This window comes from Periplaneta americana, chromosome 9, assembly GCF_040183065.1.
Source record: "Periplaneta americana isolate PAMFEO1 chromosome 9, P.americana_PAMFEO1_priV1, whole genome shotgun sequence".
NCBI classification, from domain to species: Eukaryota; Metazoa; Arthropoda; class Insecta; order Blattodea; family Blattidae; genus Periplaneta; species Periplaneta americana.
In genome coordinates, this window is record NC_091125.1 from 46,487,220 (window position 1) to 46,507,278 (window position 20,059).

At 37.9% G+C, this 20,059-nt stretch overlaps 1 protein-coding gene and 1 long non-coding RNA gene across 2 annotated transcripts in view; one reads left to right on the forward strand and one right to left on the reverse strand.

Annotated features, from left to right (window-relative positions):
* The window catches only part of LOC138705889 (uncharacterized), a 175,664-nt gene that overhangs the window by 155,249 nt on the left and 356 nt on the right, over positions 1–20,059 (reverse strand). The window lies entirely within an intron of this gene.
* Positions 1–20,059, forward strand: part of LOC138705888 (prohormone-1-like) — a 353,158-nt gene that overhangs the window by 51,966 nt on the left and 281,133 nt on the right. The window lies entirely within an intron of this gene.

Here is a 20,059-nt window from a genome sequence, read left to right on the forward strand (position 1 = left end):
ACCCGCACTGTTCCAATTCCTCATGGTTTCGATTGGTTTTCTTCAAAACTAACCATTTCTCGCTGTAAGCAGTATGGGATGAATATAAATGTAAACACGACAAAGTCCATGGTCATCGGAAGAAATATAAATAAGGTGAACATGCGACAGCTTCAAATATTTGAGGTGTACCACCAAGTGGTAACATGAGCTGTTACCAGAAAGTCAAAAGGAGGACAGCAATGGCAAAGGAAGCTTTTAATAGAAAAAGGAGCATCTTCTGCGAACCTCTGCAGAAATAACTAAGGAAGAAACTAGTGAAGTGCTTTGTGTGGAGTATGGCATTGTAGGCTATGGGACAGAAACATGGATAATAAGACAAAGTGAAGAGAGTCTACTGAAAGTATTTGAAATGTGGATATGGAGAAGAATGGAGTGTGTAAAATGAAAAATATAATAAGAAACGAAGCAGTGTTGGAAAGAGTAGGTGAAGAAAAAATAAAGCTGAAACTGATCAAGGAGAAAAATAAATTGGTGAGATCACTTGCTGAGAGGAAACTGTCTACTTACGGATACACTGGAAGGAATGGTGAATGGGAGAAAATTATAATGCAGAAGAAAGTATGAGATGATAGACAACATAAAGACACATGAATCGTCTGCAGATACTAATGAGGCAGAAAAGAGGGAAAATTGAAGAATACTGGGTTTGCAGTGAAAGATCTGCCCCTGAGAAGAAAACCGAATGAATGAATGAATGAATGAATGAAGCATTTGTTTATACTACCATTCGTAAATATATGAAAAAAAGAATTGCCTAAATGGGAGGCAATTAAACTCGCCTTACAGCACATGGAGCGGCCTCGAGTAGTAGCCTATGGGTTGTTCTTGCTACATCGTCTATAACTCTTCGAAGTTTTAACTAACTCGCCTGTACATCGCGCATATAGTCCTGCTCTAAATTGCCGAACATATGAGTAAATTCTTCACATTTGTAATGAAATAACCGTCGTCACATATACAGACTGCTTTACAGATAGCCTGTAGAAATGGTATACAAATAACACAATTCTATTTTACCAAATTAATGTGATTTAGGAACTCCATAGAAGTTTAGAATGCCGAGCTAGGGATATTGTGGTTTGTAATATCAGTTACAGCGGAAACAAGATTTCATCACAGAGTCACACACAGAAATTACCGAGAGATTAATGACATCATTTTCAGGGATATCAAAGAATCTCTTTATATTACATAGAGACAAATTAATGTCATTAATTAGAGACGAATGTTACAGTTTATGCTCCCCACTTAAAATTATGCATACAGTAAGCACACTAATTTATGCAAATTTCCATAATTTAATCTCATTCTTTTGTAGTAAATACCGTTGAAACACGATGGAATTTTTGCATGATGACGGCAAGTTTGTAAATAAAAAAGTTGTAGGTTCGATATTCCTGACAAATAATAAGAGGTTTCAAGTGTGTGACAAATAATAGCATATTGCCACATACAAGCGATCTGAATAACAATCAAATTCTTCCAGTTCCCTCAAGAATTAAACTTTATGATGAATTAAATATCCATACTGTTTAAGAATCTATCGTTCACTTCGTTTTTAAATTGGTTACTTTAAGACGCTTTATCAACTGCTATGTTTATCTAGCGTCTGAATGAGATGAAGGTGATAATGTAGGCGAAATGAATGCGGGGTCCAGCGCCGAAAGTTACCTAGCATTTGTTCTTATTAGGTTGAGAGAAAATCATGGAAAAAAACCTGAACCAGGTAACTTGAATCCGGGCCCGTTCGTTTCCCGGTCAGGCATGCTAACCTTTACTCGTTCAATTAGTCAAGATCGTTTGAATCTCATTATGTTTTTTGTTAATGCCTTCATCTTGTTGCTCGTCATGCATAGTCCAGATAATAAAATGTCCCACTTAAAATAAATGGGCTGGTAAGGTCGTTCTCGGTAGTATAGCGGTCACCGATCTAGCCATTGGAACCGAGGTGCTCGAGATTAACCCAGCAAAGACCGATGGATTTCAAAGACCAATAAAATCTTTAGCAAATCTTCCTTCGAGAGAGTAGTAAAGCTTGGAGATCCTTGTAACAGATTCACAACACGTAAAAGAAGACTGTCCTTGATAGAGCGCTCAACGTATGTACGCCTAGAAAGATGTTCTTCTTGGTACGAAGCCATTCGAAAAGTGACACGGGAAAGTAACAGCCGCTTAGCGATGATTCAGTACGTCAGAATCGGGAATAACATAGCGCAAGTTATACCGCATACAATTTGTTTTTCCACACTCGCGTACGAGACCAGAATCGGGAGTAAGTAGCTGAGCGCTCTGTCATTCAAGGACACGCATAGTCGCTGATAAGACGGTTGTCTGTATTATGTGGAGTACTGAGTTAAGTTTTAGAGCAGTACATATGTTATTGCGTGCAGTGTTGAGTTTCATTTCTCTGCCTGTGTCCGTTGCTTGAGTCATGGTTTAGATGTTTAATACAGAACAAAGAATTTTCATTTGTTGTAACTTTAAAAAAAATCACCTGCTCTGAATCGTAGAGAATTTCAGAAACGTTTTCCTGGGATTGATTCACCTGAAAGGACTACAGTTCGTAAATACAATAGTGAATAAACATAACTAGGGAATCAGTATTGGACAAGAAAAGAAGACGAAGGCGTCATGTTTTAACATAGAGAATTTTGGATGATATCAGTACTCGATTAGAGAAATCACCGCGAATATCTTTCGCAAAATTAGCACAACAAGCGGGAATCAGCCATACCTCAGCATACAATGTTACAAAATTACTAAAAACGAGAGGAAATTGCCAAAATTTCGGAAGTAGAGCTGCAACGTGTTAATCAAAATATGTTTAGACGTTATAACACAGCTAATGGGGAAGATTTTCAACATTGTCTTTGAAAATGTAAGCATTTTTTATCACTCTCACAATTTCAAACTGTAAAGAACTGTCCTTTCTCCGGTTTACGTCGCTTGTTCTAGACTCGTGTGCGCAGCTGCACTGTGCACAGCCGCTTTCATTTCCGTTAGTGTGGAAAGATAAAATGTATGCACTGTACATTACAGTACAAATGTAATTTATTGGCTTGTCTTGTAATAAATGCTGGAACTATCGACTAGCATCTCTAATGTACATTTCATATCTTTTGAAAACGTTTCTATATACGCTAGATTTAATCTCCATCGACAGAATTGAACCTAGGCACATGGTCCGTTTCATTCAATTTATGAGTGACTTTTGTCTTATAATTAAGACTTTAGTTTCATAAATTTCGTTGCTTTCCAAGCTGATGTCTTGGTTATTTCTGACTATTGAGCTAGCTTTCTTAACGATTTCGTGGGAGGACTGTTTTTGGCTATGGCCTATATCTTTGAGTTTCTCTTCAGTCACTTTTTCAATATTATCTGGTTTGTTGAATCAGGTGAATGTTGAATGCCAGGATATTTCCATATTATAGTACTGCACTATTTGTACAATTTTTTCGTGATATATTGTACGAATCATCGCTGCTCTAATATGTAATGCACTGCCAGGAACTAAAATGAACTGTGGTGACTAATGTAGCATATACTAATTTTCTAACATTGAATTCTCTTCAGCCTATGTTATCTGTCCATACTACGGAACATAAAACCTTTCCAAGCTAAATCCTAAGAAATGTACAGTCGCATTCGAGCTCCAACAGTATAAGGCCGACGGAATTTAGCTGAGCGAAATCTGTTTTCTGGCGAACGGTCTATATTTATATAATTTCATCCGATATCCACTCGATTATCGTTCCATTGCATTCCCCGATCGTTGACCGGGAACCCATGGAGGGAGCTGGTATAGGGACGATTGAAGTTTCCTGCTCGAAACCTGGATAATCAGTGAACCTTTGTACAGTCATCTGGTGTGGATTTGGAATGCGCTTACCTGGAGGTCACAGTAAAAGTTTCCTCAGATTGACGTAGCGTTAGGGTTCACCGATCTCAACCAGAGTAGCATATACAGAATTTATTTTATTATATCTAAATACAAATTCTACATGGTTTAATATCTGAGTACAATGCGTGTGTTAGGAATGTATGTGCCATTTCAAGTAATTATGAAGTATATCCTGCATTTAATGTAGCTACTTGGCCTCACGGGATTGATTTCCTTGCACTTATGAATGGTCGACCGAATTCCTTATGTTTGGTCCAGGCTGCGTGAATTTATCAGTAGCTCGCATTTTCCACGCTGTTAGCGAGTCTTCTGCGAGCTAGATTACCTGTGTTCTGTACTCTCCATAGGTATATGTGTCTCCGTCTAAAGTGTACTTACTTCCTAATTGGCGCAACAGTGATTGCTCATATTCATTACCGATATCCATCATCACTTAATGATATAATCGGCGGTATTGTTTGTCCGTGGCTAGCCACAATTCATCATCGATATTACAAATTAAACGTTGTTGGGAAAGCGACACAATTTCGACTATCACAGCAAACAATAGCGAACCACTGGAATGGACTCAAAGCTATGAGTAGGCTAATTACTTGAGATTGTATTGATCTTCATCTGTTAAGGATTCCCTTAATAATAGGTAATTGAGCTCTTAAAAGGAAAGTAATTAATTATTTTGTCCTCGAAGATGTTTTATTGCTATAACTGCGATACTAAAATATTAATTAATACGTTAATGTTTCGTTGGCATCAAGCCATACAGTCCCAGCTGCGAATAACGAAGAAACCGGGACAAATTAAACACTGCGCTCACCGCCATGTTGGTAGAAAGCTAACATACAATAATAGTACAATCACGTAAGTTAAATATACGATAATAAAAAATTGACAATGCTACTGTTTCTAATAATATGGCGGCGTAAAAAAGCACAGATCGATTTCAACTTTGGACAGAATACCAGCACTTCATGTGAGTCTAGATGGTACTGTACTGTATAATGTCTTTGGTTGGCATAATGAGCGATACTTCGATGGGAAAGGACTACCAAGTACATCTCGACATGTGATTCTGCCAGATTAGCTTAGTAACAGCTGAACTATTGGAACTTTAGAGTATAATATCTTATTTATGTTGTCTGTACATGCTCATGACGGAATTTGATTGCGGCGCAAGAGTAGACTCTCTAACTTCTTACGCCATTTACTACAAAAGCCGAAGTATACAATTTGTATTTGTCCATTTTTATTAATTTTATCATTAATTTTAATTAAATATCTTCATATTCACTGGACAACGGGAAACCACTGCACCTTTCCATTTGGCTTTGAGATTTCTCTTGTGTCATTTTATAAGGATAGTTTGAGAACACTATTTCTTCAAGGTCTTGGATGTATCGCTGTACTATATTTTTTGAAGTGGCAAGTTCGTCCGGTAACCAGAAATCCTCGTTCTACTCTGTTATTTAAAGACGCTGTTTCAACTGCTGAGCCAGTTAGTGTCGATAGAGAATTTATGACAGCGAGATTATATTTGGCGAGATGAATTGAGTATTCACTATGTGATTACCTGACATTCGCCTTACAACTGAGTAAAACCTTGTACCTTAGGCATTTTAACGGTCACAACGAGTATATTTCTTTTCAGTATTCACACTTTTAATCTGAAGACAAAGGCATAGCCAAGATCCGGAACGTGTATTTATATATTTGATGTAACCTAAACGTTTCTCAATTCGTTGTCAGAATCGTTATCATAATTATCATAATATTCTTTACATTACCATCCTTGATCATTTATACATTTCGTCTGTAGAATATACAGTACGTGTGGTCGAAGCTGTGAAGGAGAACTTCGGAGAAAATCGTTACTGATATAAAACTTTGACTAATTCATTAAACAATAAAAGAGAAGGAGAAAAACTCTAACTGCAGTTAATTAAATAACTTTGAATATACATTCCCAATCACCCTGGGCTTTGAAATTGGTTGAGTAAACATTTTTGTTCTGCACGAATAATTTGCAGCAAGGACCAAGCTTTTTATGCCTGTTGCTTTTAAATCGTTGGGACTTTTTTTCTCGAACATGTTCAAACGCTGACCAACTTTTACGTTTGCTGCTATGTTCTTTTCTCTCTTAGACCCAATAAATTCAAATCAAACTATATTTTTCTATAAATTAAATTGTTGTTGTAACAGCAACTACTGCATAAAGAAGATCGTTATGCCTGAGTATTCCTTGCGGTGTTAAGATGCTGCTCCGACAGTGATTGGAACGCATGGTTGAGTGGCTTCCAAATCCATTCAATGCACGAAAGGTCATTTGTTGTATAGGGACATAGTTTTATTTTTACTTCAATTTTTGTTGTACCTAATGTACTTCACTCTAACACGTTCTACAAATGAACTTCCAACAGTCCTCCATACAGAACCAAGACCGCAAGTCGCCTTACGATCATAGTTAGTGGGTATAGTACGTTCCAGAAATATGGTCGCGTTTTCCAATGAAGAAAGAGCATTCAATATTGAATCGTACTGTGCGTCCGTTTGCTTACGTCGCATCCCAGTTTCCCCCACCCGGTTCTGCTCGCCTCTCTGTAAAGGCTAGTGGGTGGGCTGTCTTAGCTCTTTTCTGAAAACATTTTCTGTTAGGAATTGGACGTCTACGTAATATTATACAACTGTTTAAAATAACTTAAATAAAAGGGCCTCGTTAAGTAATCAATTGTCATGTGATTTCCCCCCTTTCTACGACCCTGCGACATAACCATTAGGACGGACAGTCGATACCTGAGTAATTTTATCTTTTCGGACCGGGCAGAAGTGAAGATTTAATTTACAGTATATAAGGTACTCTTTTACAGAGTAGGTACAGAATTATTTCAACATGAATTACTGGTACGAAGGAAGAAACTGTAAATTGGAATTAGGTACAATAGTCTATAGTGGGACAATATGCACAAAAGAATTGAAGCCTGTATCGAAATGAACGGTCACCATTTTCAAAAATGTGTTTAAATATCAATATTATGATTATTTTTCAATTTAAATTCACTCTCTATATTGTAAGCTAATGTGCTGTAGACAGTATAATATACACTGCATAATGAATACGTCCTCATGGATAGCTCAGTTAGTGAGTAAAATGACTTACTGTTAATACTGTACTGTATTTATATTAATTTGTTAATTTATTGGGTTATTTTACGACGCTGTATCAACATCTCAGGTTATTTAGCGTCTGAACGAAATGAAGGTGATGATGCTGGTGAAATAAGTCCGGGGTCCAGCACCGAAAGTTACCCAGCATTTGCTCGTATTGGGATGAGGGAAAACCCCGGAAAAAACCTCTACCAGGTAACTTGCCCCGACCGGGAATCGAGCCCAGGCCACCTGGTTTCGCGGCCTGACGCACTGACCGTTACTCCACAGGTATTTACATTAAACAAAAACTTAATGAAAATTATCAAACTCAAAATCGTGATATTTCCTAGTTTACGTAAATATATGAATTACTTTTCTTCCCTTCTATACCTAGTAAACTGATTTGTTTGTATTTTTCGCCAGTAACATCGAACTCCAGTCGTGGAAGAGGGTAGCAAACAGTGTTTCCGGTTCTGAACAGTAAATCCAAAGGTATAGCCAGGTTAATATTAGAAATGTCAGTAAAAACAAAATGATGACTCGGTACATATGAAATCCTGCTGTATCCACGCGATAGAGAGCTCGCCATGCTTTCGTCTTGCCTAAAGTTTAAAATTTAAGAGAAAATAACTGAGAAAATATAAGAACGCGGAAAGGAAAGTTTTTAACAGAGAAAGAGAACGTATCTAACATCGAATATGAATTACTATTGTTTAATACTGATTGCTGCTGATGTGATTTTTTTAGTTCATATTATCCATGCTTCGAATTAAACAGTTCAGATGTAACTTTATGAAACACTTTAAAGTTGTACAGGAAATGCAAGTTGCATTTAAGTTACATGATTGTTTTTCCATTACGTAGTCCTACTTTTGTTCTAAGATGAATAGTGTATTTGGTTGTACCAGTATATGTAAAGTATATTTTATATTGTAAGTGCATGTAGCGCAGCGAGTGCAATGCTGTGAATTCATAGATTGCAAAGCGATCAAATGGCGAGAACACTGTTAGATAACTCTGAACATTTTCTCCTCGTACGTATACGTGTATGTTCATTTCTGGACATCACTGGACATCAGAGGTCAGAATTTGTTGTTAACTGATGCTGAGTTGAAATTAGGCTTTTAAGTAATTCACCATGTCCTGGAATTTGATATTTCCAATATTTCGGAACTAGATGCAGGTTCCATCACCAGGGTAAGACCCTTGCTCAGTCGTCCGAGTTAACTAAACTGAAACTCAACTCAATGCTGCACACAGTAACAAGACAACCGGCTATGCGTGTCCTTGAATGGCGCGTGCGCAACTAGGCATTGCTGCGATACGGTCTGAGTGAGATGAGGAAGATAGAATGTACGCTCTGCATATATGAGGACTTCCCTTGTGCTTAGGAATGGACTCGTTCACGATGTTGAGTATCGGATATGTCCAAAGTCGAAAGACATTAGTGTAATCTTTTTTTCTTCTACTGGGTGTTCATTTCAAAGTGTGTCATAACGTCACTGTTGATGAGTCAGCGATTTGAAGCGAGTTTCAGCTTTTGTGTCAGAGAAGTTGCCTATTAATCAAGGAGTTCAATCTGAACTTGAGAACGTGTACGGTATAACTTGAACGTCGTAGCAACAGATGGCGGTCTGTACGGTGTGTGTGCTACCATAACCTCTTTCGAACTGTGTTTTGCGCGGGCAAGTCGTACGCAGGGTATTTTTTAACATCCGTTGCGTACGGCAACATTCCACAACACAAATCAAATGCTCCGTGTCCATGTTGACCGTCGAAATTAATGTCAACAAACACGTAAATAATCTTCTTAACCCTCTCTCCATATCCCGACAGTAAGAAAAAACTCACCTCAGTACATGTTTCGAAACAGTTCACATTCCTGCCACTACCGACGTTACCGTACGTATCGGTAAGTACTCTTCTGAATGAACGCCGTACTTGCTAGGAAACTTCTCTGGCACATATGTAATACACCTCTGCGGAAGTGTAGGAAGATTGAATTCTCTAGGCTCATCGACTAGCCACATGACGGCATACAGCGAGCCATGACACACTTTGAACTGAACACCCAGTATTAACGTAGGTCTAATATTATCCGTAAAAGAATACAGATTTGAAGAAGATCAGGAAGACTGCGAGCGTCATGGAACAGTGTAGTAGTATATAGTTTAACGTGGTTTGATTAGGGAGTCTGTTAGCTGTTGAAATAAACGTTAATTTGAGAGGAGTGTGGGAGAATTAAGTTTGATTTCACAGTGTGTGTTGGATTAGTACAAAGCATGTTTATTTAGATACTTGTATGTTGTGACAATCTGCGGGAAATTAATACGAATTCTGACGTTAGCTGAGGTCAGCTTGTTGTTCGTAGCCACTTCCCTTATGCAGGTCGGTTCCGTAGATTGAGGAAATTAACACTTGCGCGTTCATCTACAGCCAGTCCATTAGGCAAATCGGATTTTCCTCTTGATAACAAACAGATACTCACTGCGCTCGCTGTGTTGTCCTTCCTACTCCATTACAAATGCACTTTCTGGTCAGTGTAAATTGTCTTTTTTATTGTGTCATCCTTCACTATCTACGCTCCTAAAAAGAATAAAAATACAAAGCAAATCTACATGAGAAATTAATACTGGCAGCATCGAGTGCAGCAATCATGTTTAAAAACTTTGAAGAAAAGCTTCCAGAATCTTCTGTGTTATCAAAGTATTTGAAAGGATCTTAAAACATGATTAATTTCCACACTATTTTAATATTTCCCTAGAACAGAATGGGTATAGATAGCTTACATCATACCTTTCTTTTTGTTATTAACAATGTTAATATTCAAAATAATATACTCACATAATAAATAAACTGGTTTTAGACAGGAAAAAACGATCTTGAAAGGAAAAATGGATTTCTTTTTTAGCCCGAGTTTCAAGAAATATATTAATTATTATTTTCGACTTCTTACTCTACCATTCACTCACTCATTCGTAGTTCTCTGCCCAAGGTCAAGTCCTTCACTGCAAAACCAGCATTCTCCAATCTTCCTTCTTTTCTACTTTGTCTCCGCATACGATCCATATACAGAGTTAAAAGTAATTAAACCGACAAACTCCGTGAGGTTGTATGGGACACCAAAACAAACGGTTTTCTCTAATATCAAATTTCCTTCAGAGGCTTTATTAAACCGGCAGAGGACGTATGAGTTATTCAGTTCATGACTACTCTACAAATTAACATCGTGTGCGTGACTACTTGCACAATTTTGCAGGGAAGTAGATTGGCATAGGCGGTCCTGTACCTTGTCCTTTCCGATCTCCTGATTTGACCCTTCTCGTTTTTTTTTGTGTGATAACAGATGCGTAATCTTGTTTATGCAACCTCAGTTGAATCAGAAGATGACCTGGTGGCCCGGATATTTACTGCAGCAGTCTTTCACCGCGTCAGACAACCCATATCACGCCAATGTAACCTTTGTATAGGCCTACAGGTCAATGGAGGTATATTTAACATTTTTACAGTGATTTTGATGAGTAAATGTTTTTTAACATCTTTTGCAGTGATTTTGGTGTATGGAAGTTTTATAAGAGACTCGAGGAATAAAGCATGGCAATGGTTTTTGTTACATTAAAATCTGGTGTCCTCGTGAAATAGTGCCTCAAAGCACAATATAACTGCTTATTTTGGTGTCCCATACAACCTCCCGAAGTTTGTCGGTTTAATTACTTTTCACCCTGTATATTAATTTATCTATCAATTGATTTAGTCAAAGACAAACGTCAATTTTCGCCAGAACTTCATTAATCTTACTGTAGATTTACTGCATGAGAAACTCCTCTTTGGTCATAAATAAAGGTGGATAATGATGAAATTATATCAGATGCGCTATTAGTCTATTGTTAACAATGGAAAGTCTTCTACGTAAATAAGAATACATGTAAAAGAAGCACAAATTTAAAATTGGTATAAATCAATGGGGACGAGTGCTCGGTTATGAACACCAATCAACCATATCAGAGAGACATATATATGTCTTATAGATTGAATTTAAAGCCTCCAGAGACCTGAGCTATCCAATTTCTACTCCCACTTTCATGTGGTATGTCCTGTTTTTTTCTTACTAATGACGCAATGGGAACCCAGTCACAGCGATGTAACTACTCTATCATTTACAGAGGAAATGCTTTAGAAATGCATATCTATAAAGTGGCAGCCCCACTATTTGACTATCTAGAGACAGGCAGGTCTGTAACTTGCACTGGGAAAATTTAATTAATTCAAGTCTCAAAATCAGATGTAAAATTCATGCCAATAATTTAATTCTTCAACAAACTAATTCTTTTAATTATTTAGGATGTGAAGTATCGCACAATGAAGAGAAGGGTAGGTCTATGAAAACATAAACATTTATAAAGAGAATCATTAAATCAGTTTTTATACCTTCCGTAGTGCAAAAGCACGCTTGGTTCAAAATTTACAAAACTTTGACAAGACTATTGTTAGTATGAGCTATACGAGTAAAGAAATAGGATCAGCATGGACTTACAACTGCAGAAATGCGACAAGTGACAAAAACAGCTAGGTATACACTTTTGGATCATAAAAGGAAATTTGATATCTAGGAAACCAATTTTTTTAATTTACTCAGGAGTACAGATCGGATTGGTTATAGCATATAAATACAATGGATAATGGTAGGATACCGAAACAGCTCTTGAATTACTAATTTAAATGGAAAATTGAGGGGTAGAGGATAATTGGGATTTTCCGGTCTCTAACCGAGTCAAAAAACCTGATAGAACTGATATTTAACTCTTGCGGTGAATTTCGATGAAGTCCGGAGGGTCTAATGTACTCTCCTCACCTCCACGCTGGGCCCCCCTAGGATCTTTGAAGATGCGAAAGGGAGAGTAGTGTGCAGAAAGCAACGGGAAGTTACCGCATTTACCTTTCCCAAGAAAAACCGCAAACATGGCATGATCAGTCTTTGCTCGGGAAAAGATTCCGGACGTAAAAAAGGAGCATCTTCTGCGGACCTCTGGAGAAAAAACTAAGAAAGACACTAGTGAAGTTCTTTGTATGGAGTATGGCATTGTATGCAGCAAAAACATATACATTACGACGAAGTGAAGAGAAGCGACTAGAAGCATTTGAAATGTGGATATTGAGAAGGATGGAGCGTGTGAAGTGGACATACAGAATAAAAAACGAAGCTATGTTGGAAAGAGTGGGTGAGGAAAGAATGATGCTGAAACTGATCAGAAAGAGGAAAAGGAATTGGCTGGATCACTGGTTGAAAAGAAACTGCCTACTGAAGGATGTACTGGAGGAAATGGTGAACGGGAGAAGACTTCGAGGCAGTAGAAGATATCAGATGATAGACGACATTAAGATATGTGAATCATATGAGGAGACAAAGAGGAAGGCAGAAAATAGGAACGTATAGAGAAAGCTGGGTTTGCAGTGAAAGACCTGCCCTTGGGTAGAACACGAATGAGTGAATGAATGAATGAATGTATGAATGAATGAATGAATGAATGAATGAATGAATGAACGAATGGAAAATTAGTTGGGATTATCGAATAAACGACTGACTGAGACCAAAATAGGCCACGAGACTTAAACGGAAAGGAATGACGAATGTAAACAGAAACACTGCACATTGTAACTTCGAAAATATGAGTAAATTGAAATGATAATTTTCATTGCATGGAACTGGAACTTAATATTCTGGAGGACAACAGAATATAGATGCCAGACTTTACCTAGCACTCAAATACCTTCTCTGTACATGGGGCCAAAAGTTTTTACTTTCTCATACGATTAAACCCCAGTTATGACTATTTCCGCTTAAAAATACATTGCTTCCAGCCGGAAATGAGCCACAATAAAAAAGACTCCAAATACACGCGCGCTAACTCCGGACACCAAAAATAACTATTCTCACTCTAACTCTGAGGTAGTTTTTTCCACTCACAGGAGAACGCTGTTTTCAGTTATTTAACAGAGCAATTTCCCGCGAATTACAATCGTCGAGATAAATAAAGAAGATAGCATTTAGAACGTCTCTTAAGTGACACTTTCAGGGTTTTAAGCTTCATTGTGTGCTCAATTACTTAACCTTTACAACCGTTATAAACTTAATTTGAAACGTTCATTTCACATTGTTCGCTTCTGCTGAACTCTGTTGTGAGATACGTCAAGTAAAGCCCCGGTTATATTGCAAACTGGCAGTTACATACTCTAAATGAGGGTGGTGTACGGAATTCCCCAACGTTCGTTAAGGGTTGATAGCAAGAAGGAAAGAGCCCTTAACTAGATACATTTCCTTCTTCATGTGTTATTTTATTAGTTTCAAAATTTTAAGTCCTGTAAATCTTCCCTCTTTGCGTACGTCCACAATATGGAGAGAGAAACGAGAGGTTACAGACGGACTTTGATTAAATTGATTCCGCACGGTTCTAATTTACATTTATACCGAACCACTACTACAAAACTGCTAGTCTGCTCAGAGTACTTTAAAGTGGCCAGTTGTTAGTGTTATTTGCAGTAAGTGGACTTCAAGTGTACTAGGGGTATGATTTAATTCTGAGTATACGTATGCCTTTAAGTGGCATTAAGAAATTGGAATAAATAAATGCAACTGGATGAAGTTTACTTGCTGAACGGTGAACAAACAAAACGAATTGATGTGCAAAATGTTAAATACTTTCTTAACATTTATGAAGCCACCAGTCTAGTCTCAGAGTAACGAACGCGAGTCGCAATTCAAGGCTGGGCTCGGGAGTGTATTCGAATCCCGCTTGAACCGATTATTACTTCTCTGGGTTATTTTCCTTACAGTTTCTCTACCAGTAGTGCAAATATCAGGTAACATCTTGGCGAATCCTCGGACTTATTTCGCTAAATATCATTCTGCTATTGCCAATGTCACAAACGATAAACTTGTAGTTATACAGCGTTATTAAAATAACCTATTATTGATACTGATATTGATATTTATTTCTACAGCTCTTAGTAATGGGTCGCCACCACATCTCTGTATTCGTACTACCCATCACCTTCTAATTACAATAACACACATAAACTTCCATCGACGTGTGCAGTCATCTTATTTTACCTTCACTACTCCTATTACTATAATACATACCCTCAATTTGCTCTCTAACATCTCACCTTGAAAACATTCCCTTCTATCTAGTGAACACCTCACCACTTTTATTGTTTCCTTATATTGAAGTGCTTCCTATCGTCTAAAATTTCCCTAATTTGTATACTAGCTTTTACGAACACTACTTAATCATGCAAATCTGGCTTTCAGGTATAGCTCACTGTGAAGCAGACATGATTAATTTCAAGGGAAAAACTGTTCCGAGGCCGGGTATCGATCCCTGCACCTTTCGCTTAGCGTATGAATGCTCTACCGACTGAGCTGCCCAGGAACTATACCAGACATCGTCCCGATTTTTCCCTTTATATCCATACAACTCAAGTAGGCTGACAAGGCGCCAGAAACCCAACTTTGAGTGCACACAAACTCTTTGTGGCTTGAATTCAAGTCTGCTTCATAGGAAAATACTTTTTTTATTTTATTGGGTTATTTTACGACGCTGTATCAACATCTAGGTTATTTAGCTTCTGAAAGAAATGAAGGTGATAATGCCGGTGAAATGAGTCCGCCGTCCAGCACCGAAAGGTACTCAGCATTTGCTCGTATAGGGTTGAGGGAAAACCCCGGAAAAACCTCAACCAGGTAACTTGCCCCGACCGGGATTCGAACCCGGGCCATCTGGTTTCGCGGCCAGACGCGCTGACCGTTATCTGGACTAGGTAACTATAGCTGAAAGTCAAATTTGCATAATATATACGTCACTGTAGGTACGTTAATAGAAAACCACAATTCAGAACTGAAATCCGGTGTGGCTTAGTGGATAAAGCATCAGTACGTAGAGCTAAAAACCCAGATTCGAGTCCCAGTGCCGGAAAGAATTTTTCTCTGTTCTATCTATCTTTCATTATATGATAAAGCAGAATTCCTGCACGGAAATATATGTACTTCGGTACATCATAATAATATGATATGGTTAAGTAATCATTAGTCACCGACGTAGCTCGGTCGGTTAAGCCGCTTGTCCGCTTGGGCTGATTATCTGGTTGGGTTTTTTCAGAGGTTTTCCCCAACCGTAAGGCAAATGTCAGGCAATCTATGACGAATCCTCGGCCTCATCTCGCCAAATATCATCTCGCTATTACCAATTCTCGCTATTACCTCGTAGTTGATACAGCGTCGTTAAATAACAAAGTAAAAAAAGTAATCATTTAGTGATTCAAGACGGCGCTCATCCCGTCGGATCCCGGCCACTTATGTAGTCACTCGTAATGAGTGCACCTCTATACATAGTGTGTTGGACATTGTGCCACTGCCACATATTCTGTGACACAGCATATGAGAGTAGGCCACCAAAGGGAAAACTGGGAGATAGAACTTAAAGTGAGGGAATTCGATCCGGGATCGGAACTTGAAACCTGTGTGACTTAATAGATAAAGTGTCAGCACGTAGAGCTAAAAACCCGGGTTCGGGTCCCGGTGCCGGACAGAATTTTTCTCTGTTCTATCCATCCTTCATCATCTAAGAATCAAGTTATCTGTGGTAGCTGGAGCGTCTAATGCTTGCAAGTCCAGGAAAGACAGGCTCGATTCCCGGTAGTAGAAGAAGACATTTCTGTTTCACACAAACAGGGTCTATTGTTCTATTTTAGGTTTGCTCTATATTTCCTGAAGCGGTGACCTCGACGAGTATACCACATGACCAGAGAATTCCACTACTTCTAAGTTCAAAATCTACAGACAAGTGAAGACTGAAGACAGGAAAGTATATCATGGTGATTACATGATTATATAGTGTTTCAGGAGGAATGTAAAATATTTAAGGGTAATATAGTTTTGGTTAACCCACATCATTTATATCTATGTCCGAAATGTAATGGTTAGGAAGTTATTGCTGGGCGAGCTTTTAAATGGAGAAAGGCATTACAGACGTACAGTATTTGTACGTTTTAGATTTAGAACATTGTGATATAATTCATTATTGAATATGCTGCACCTTGTGTTGTTGCAATAAGTTTATTTCTTAATTAAGTACAACTCAGTAAGAAAATGAAATAATTACACTAGACAATTTCCATGAATTGTAAACTCAAATCAGGTGCCAGTACCGACCTCAATGAAACACTTGGCAGCTTACCAGTTTCAGATAACATCCGGTAAGCACGGGAAAACACACATCTAGATGGAACCCTTCGATTGGGAAAACGTCGTCTGTATTCAACAGCAGCCAATGCATTGCTATAACAAAATCCATAAATAAAAAGAATATCTGCATATTCACTATGTGAATAATACACGAATTAAACGTAAAGTGAACGTGTATTCAGTTGTGTGTGTTGTGCAGGCATTGCTATGCCCAGATGCTGTCGCGTTCAAAAATCAGGAGCAACAAGTCAAGTGCAGTATTTCGTCCTTTAATTTCTCCCCAACCATTAGACTTCGGACATAGGTATATCAGGTTAAATTGATGTAGGTTAACCTAAACTACATTATCCTGAAGTATTTTATATTCCGTCTGAGACACCCTGTATATATAATATGGTGGTAGTAAGGGATTAAGCCTCTTATTGATCTATATTGTCTAAAATATTAGGAAGAATCAGAAGTGCTATTAAATTACATACACATTAAGAAAGTGTAAATAATTCAATAAGCCGTCATATTTCATAACATCACAATGTCTATTAGTGACTGCAATTCAAAGAATGAGTTGTTCTGTTTCTGAATGGATATGGATGACATTGAACGATTCGTTTCCCAAAATCGAAATCTACATGCGACCCGCGCGGCGCGAACTCACAAATGTGCGCGCACCGTGTCGAAGGAGCAGCCAACCAGAAGCTAACTGCTTCATCGAGTGTTGTTCCGTCATGCATCATTAAAATAGTCATCCGCTTTGGTAACTTGTTGCACCTAAAGCAAAGCAAACACGTCAGATCCTCTGCGTAACGTAAAAATATCATGAAACATGTTATAAATATATGCTGTCACCGTATAACCTATGATTTCTTTGTTGCAATTGTTTACAAATATCCCCTTACTATTAAACAATAAATGTACGAATGGGGGACACATTTTTCTTCACACATAGTTAACACACTGCTTCATCCTATAGGTAGTATTTTACTGTCTCACTGTACCCAATACAGAGAAAACATGACATTGCAACGTTATCAAGGTCAGAAATACGAACACATTTTCAATGACCTCGAAACTGAGTAACTGGCTTCGTTTTCCAGTAAATATATTCATCTGTCATTCTACAGTCCTGTCTCGAAATTATTGTTACGGAAAAATTTGGTCATTCATATTCAATACTTACATGAAACATGTACCGGAATATCATTTTGTTTTTACTAACATTTGTAATATTTAACCTGGCTATACCTTTGGATTACGGTTGAGAACCGGAAACACTGTTTGTTACCTCCTTCCACGACCGAACTTCGATGACTGAATTGAATTTACGGGAGAGAGGTCCAGCACTGTGACCTATTAAGGTCTATTGCGCTAACCCTCAAGCTAGACACATTCCCAAACCCACACCGTCTGATTACACTAAGGTTCGCTGCGTACCTAGGTGTCGAGCAGGCAACCCCACTCGTCTCCAGGGTAGCTCCCTCCGTGCGTCGCCAGACGGCGATCGGGGAATGCTATGGAATGATGACGAAATGGAGAAATGGTGACGGAATGATGTAAATACTTAATATGGGGAAAAACTGGAGAACCCCGAGAAAAACCCCAACTGCAACCTTGTCCGCCACAAGTGTCACTATGGATTATTCAGATGAAAAATCCCAGACTCGACCGGGACTCGAATCTGAGCCGCCTGCGTGACAGGCCGGAGGTATGATCACTCAACTGCCGCAGGGGTGGACTTCGATGATACTAGTGTAAAATACAAACAAATCACTTTATTAGATATAGGAGGGAAGAAAATTAGTGGATCCATTTAGGCTACGTAAACTAGGAAATACATAATACGATTTTGAGTTTGATAATTTTCGTCAGATTTTTATTTAGTAAAAAATACAGTACAGTATTAACAATAAGTGTTTTTCTCACTAACTGAACTATCAAGGCGGACGTATTCATTATGCAGTGTATAGTACACTGTCTACAGCACATTAGTGTACAATATAGAGAGTGCATTTAAATTGAAAAATAATAAGAATCTGGATGTTTAAACAAATTGTTAAAAATTGTGGCCGTTCATTTCGACACAGGTTTCAGTTGAATATTATCGAAAATGTTTTTAAGCATATCTTGTGAAACTGAATGTATTGTTTCTTGAATGTAATTCATTAATTCTTCTATTGTTATAGGAGTTTTAGCAAAAACACAACTGTTTTGCAGTAATCACAAAATAAATTAAGCACTCAAATCAGGGAACATGGGAGGTCATCTTATAACAGAGTACCTTAAGTATTGTAAATTTAATCTTCACATCTGCCCGATCCGCAAGATAAATTTACTCCGACATTTTATCTATTGTCCGTCTAAGTGGTTATGTCGCAGGGTCGTAAAAAGGGGGAAAATCACGTGACTTACGTAACAAGGCCCTTTTATTTAAATTATTTTAAACAGTTGTATCATATAACACCAATTAGATGTCCAATTTCTAACAGCAAATATTTTTAGAAAAGAGATAAGACAGCCCAGCCATTAGCCTTTACAAAGCGGCCGGCAGAAAAGCATGGGGGAAACCGAGATGCGACGTGCCCAAACGGACACAGTACCTGTGCGAAAATATGATTCAATAACGAATGATCCTTCTTCATTGGAAAATGCGATCATATTTCTGGAACGTACTATACTCATTCACTCAGTACTGTTTACTATGACTGTAAGACGACTTTGCATAATGCGGCCTTGGTTCTGTGTGGAGGACGGGTGGAAGTTTACTACGTAGTAGAGGGGGTGGGAGTGAAGTACATTAAAACACTCAGGTACAATAAAAATTGAAGTAAAAATAAAATGATGTCCCTGTACTTTGATGCTTAATTGTTTGGTACACTCTTTTAACACTTGTACAGGGACATCATTTTATTTTTACTAACATTTCTGATATTAACCTGGCTATACCTTTGGATCAATGGTTTCCAACCCCTTCCACTACTGGAATTCGATGGCGTAATATACAAACAAATCACTTTACTAGGTATAGGAGGGAAGAAAAGTAGTTCATCCATTTACAAAACTAGGAAATATCACGATTTTGAGTTTGATAATTTTCATTAGGTTTTTGTTTAATCAGAATACAGTAGAGTATTAACAATGAGTGTTTTTACTCACGAACTGAGTTGTCCATACGGACGTATTCATTATGCAGTGTATATTATACTGTCTATAGCACATTAGCATACACTATAGAGAATGAAGTTAAATTGAAAAATAATCATAATATGGATATTTAAACACATTTTTGAAAATGGTGGCCGTTCATTTCGATACAGGCTTTAGTTCTAATGTGTGTAATTCCAATTACCAGTTTCGTCCTTCGTACTAGTAACTCATGTTGAAATAATTCTGTACCTACTCTGTAAAAGAGTGCCTTACGTACTGTAAATTCAATCTTCACTTCTGCTCGATCCGAAAAGATAAAATTACTCAGACATGCTATCTACTGTTCGTCCAAGTGGTTATGTTGCAGAGTCGTAGAAAGGAGGGAAATCACGTGATAGTTAATGACTTAACGAGGCCCTTTTATTTAAGTTATTTTAAACAGTTGTAAGGGTGTAATATTACGTAGATGTCCAATTCCTAACAGAAATTAATGTTCTCAGAAAAGAGCTAAGACAGCCCAGCCACTAGCTTTTACAGAGAGGCGAATAGAAGCTGGTGGGGAAAACCGGAATGCGACGTAGGAAAATGGACGA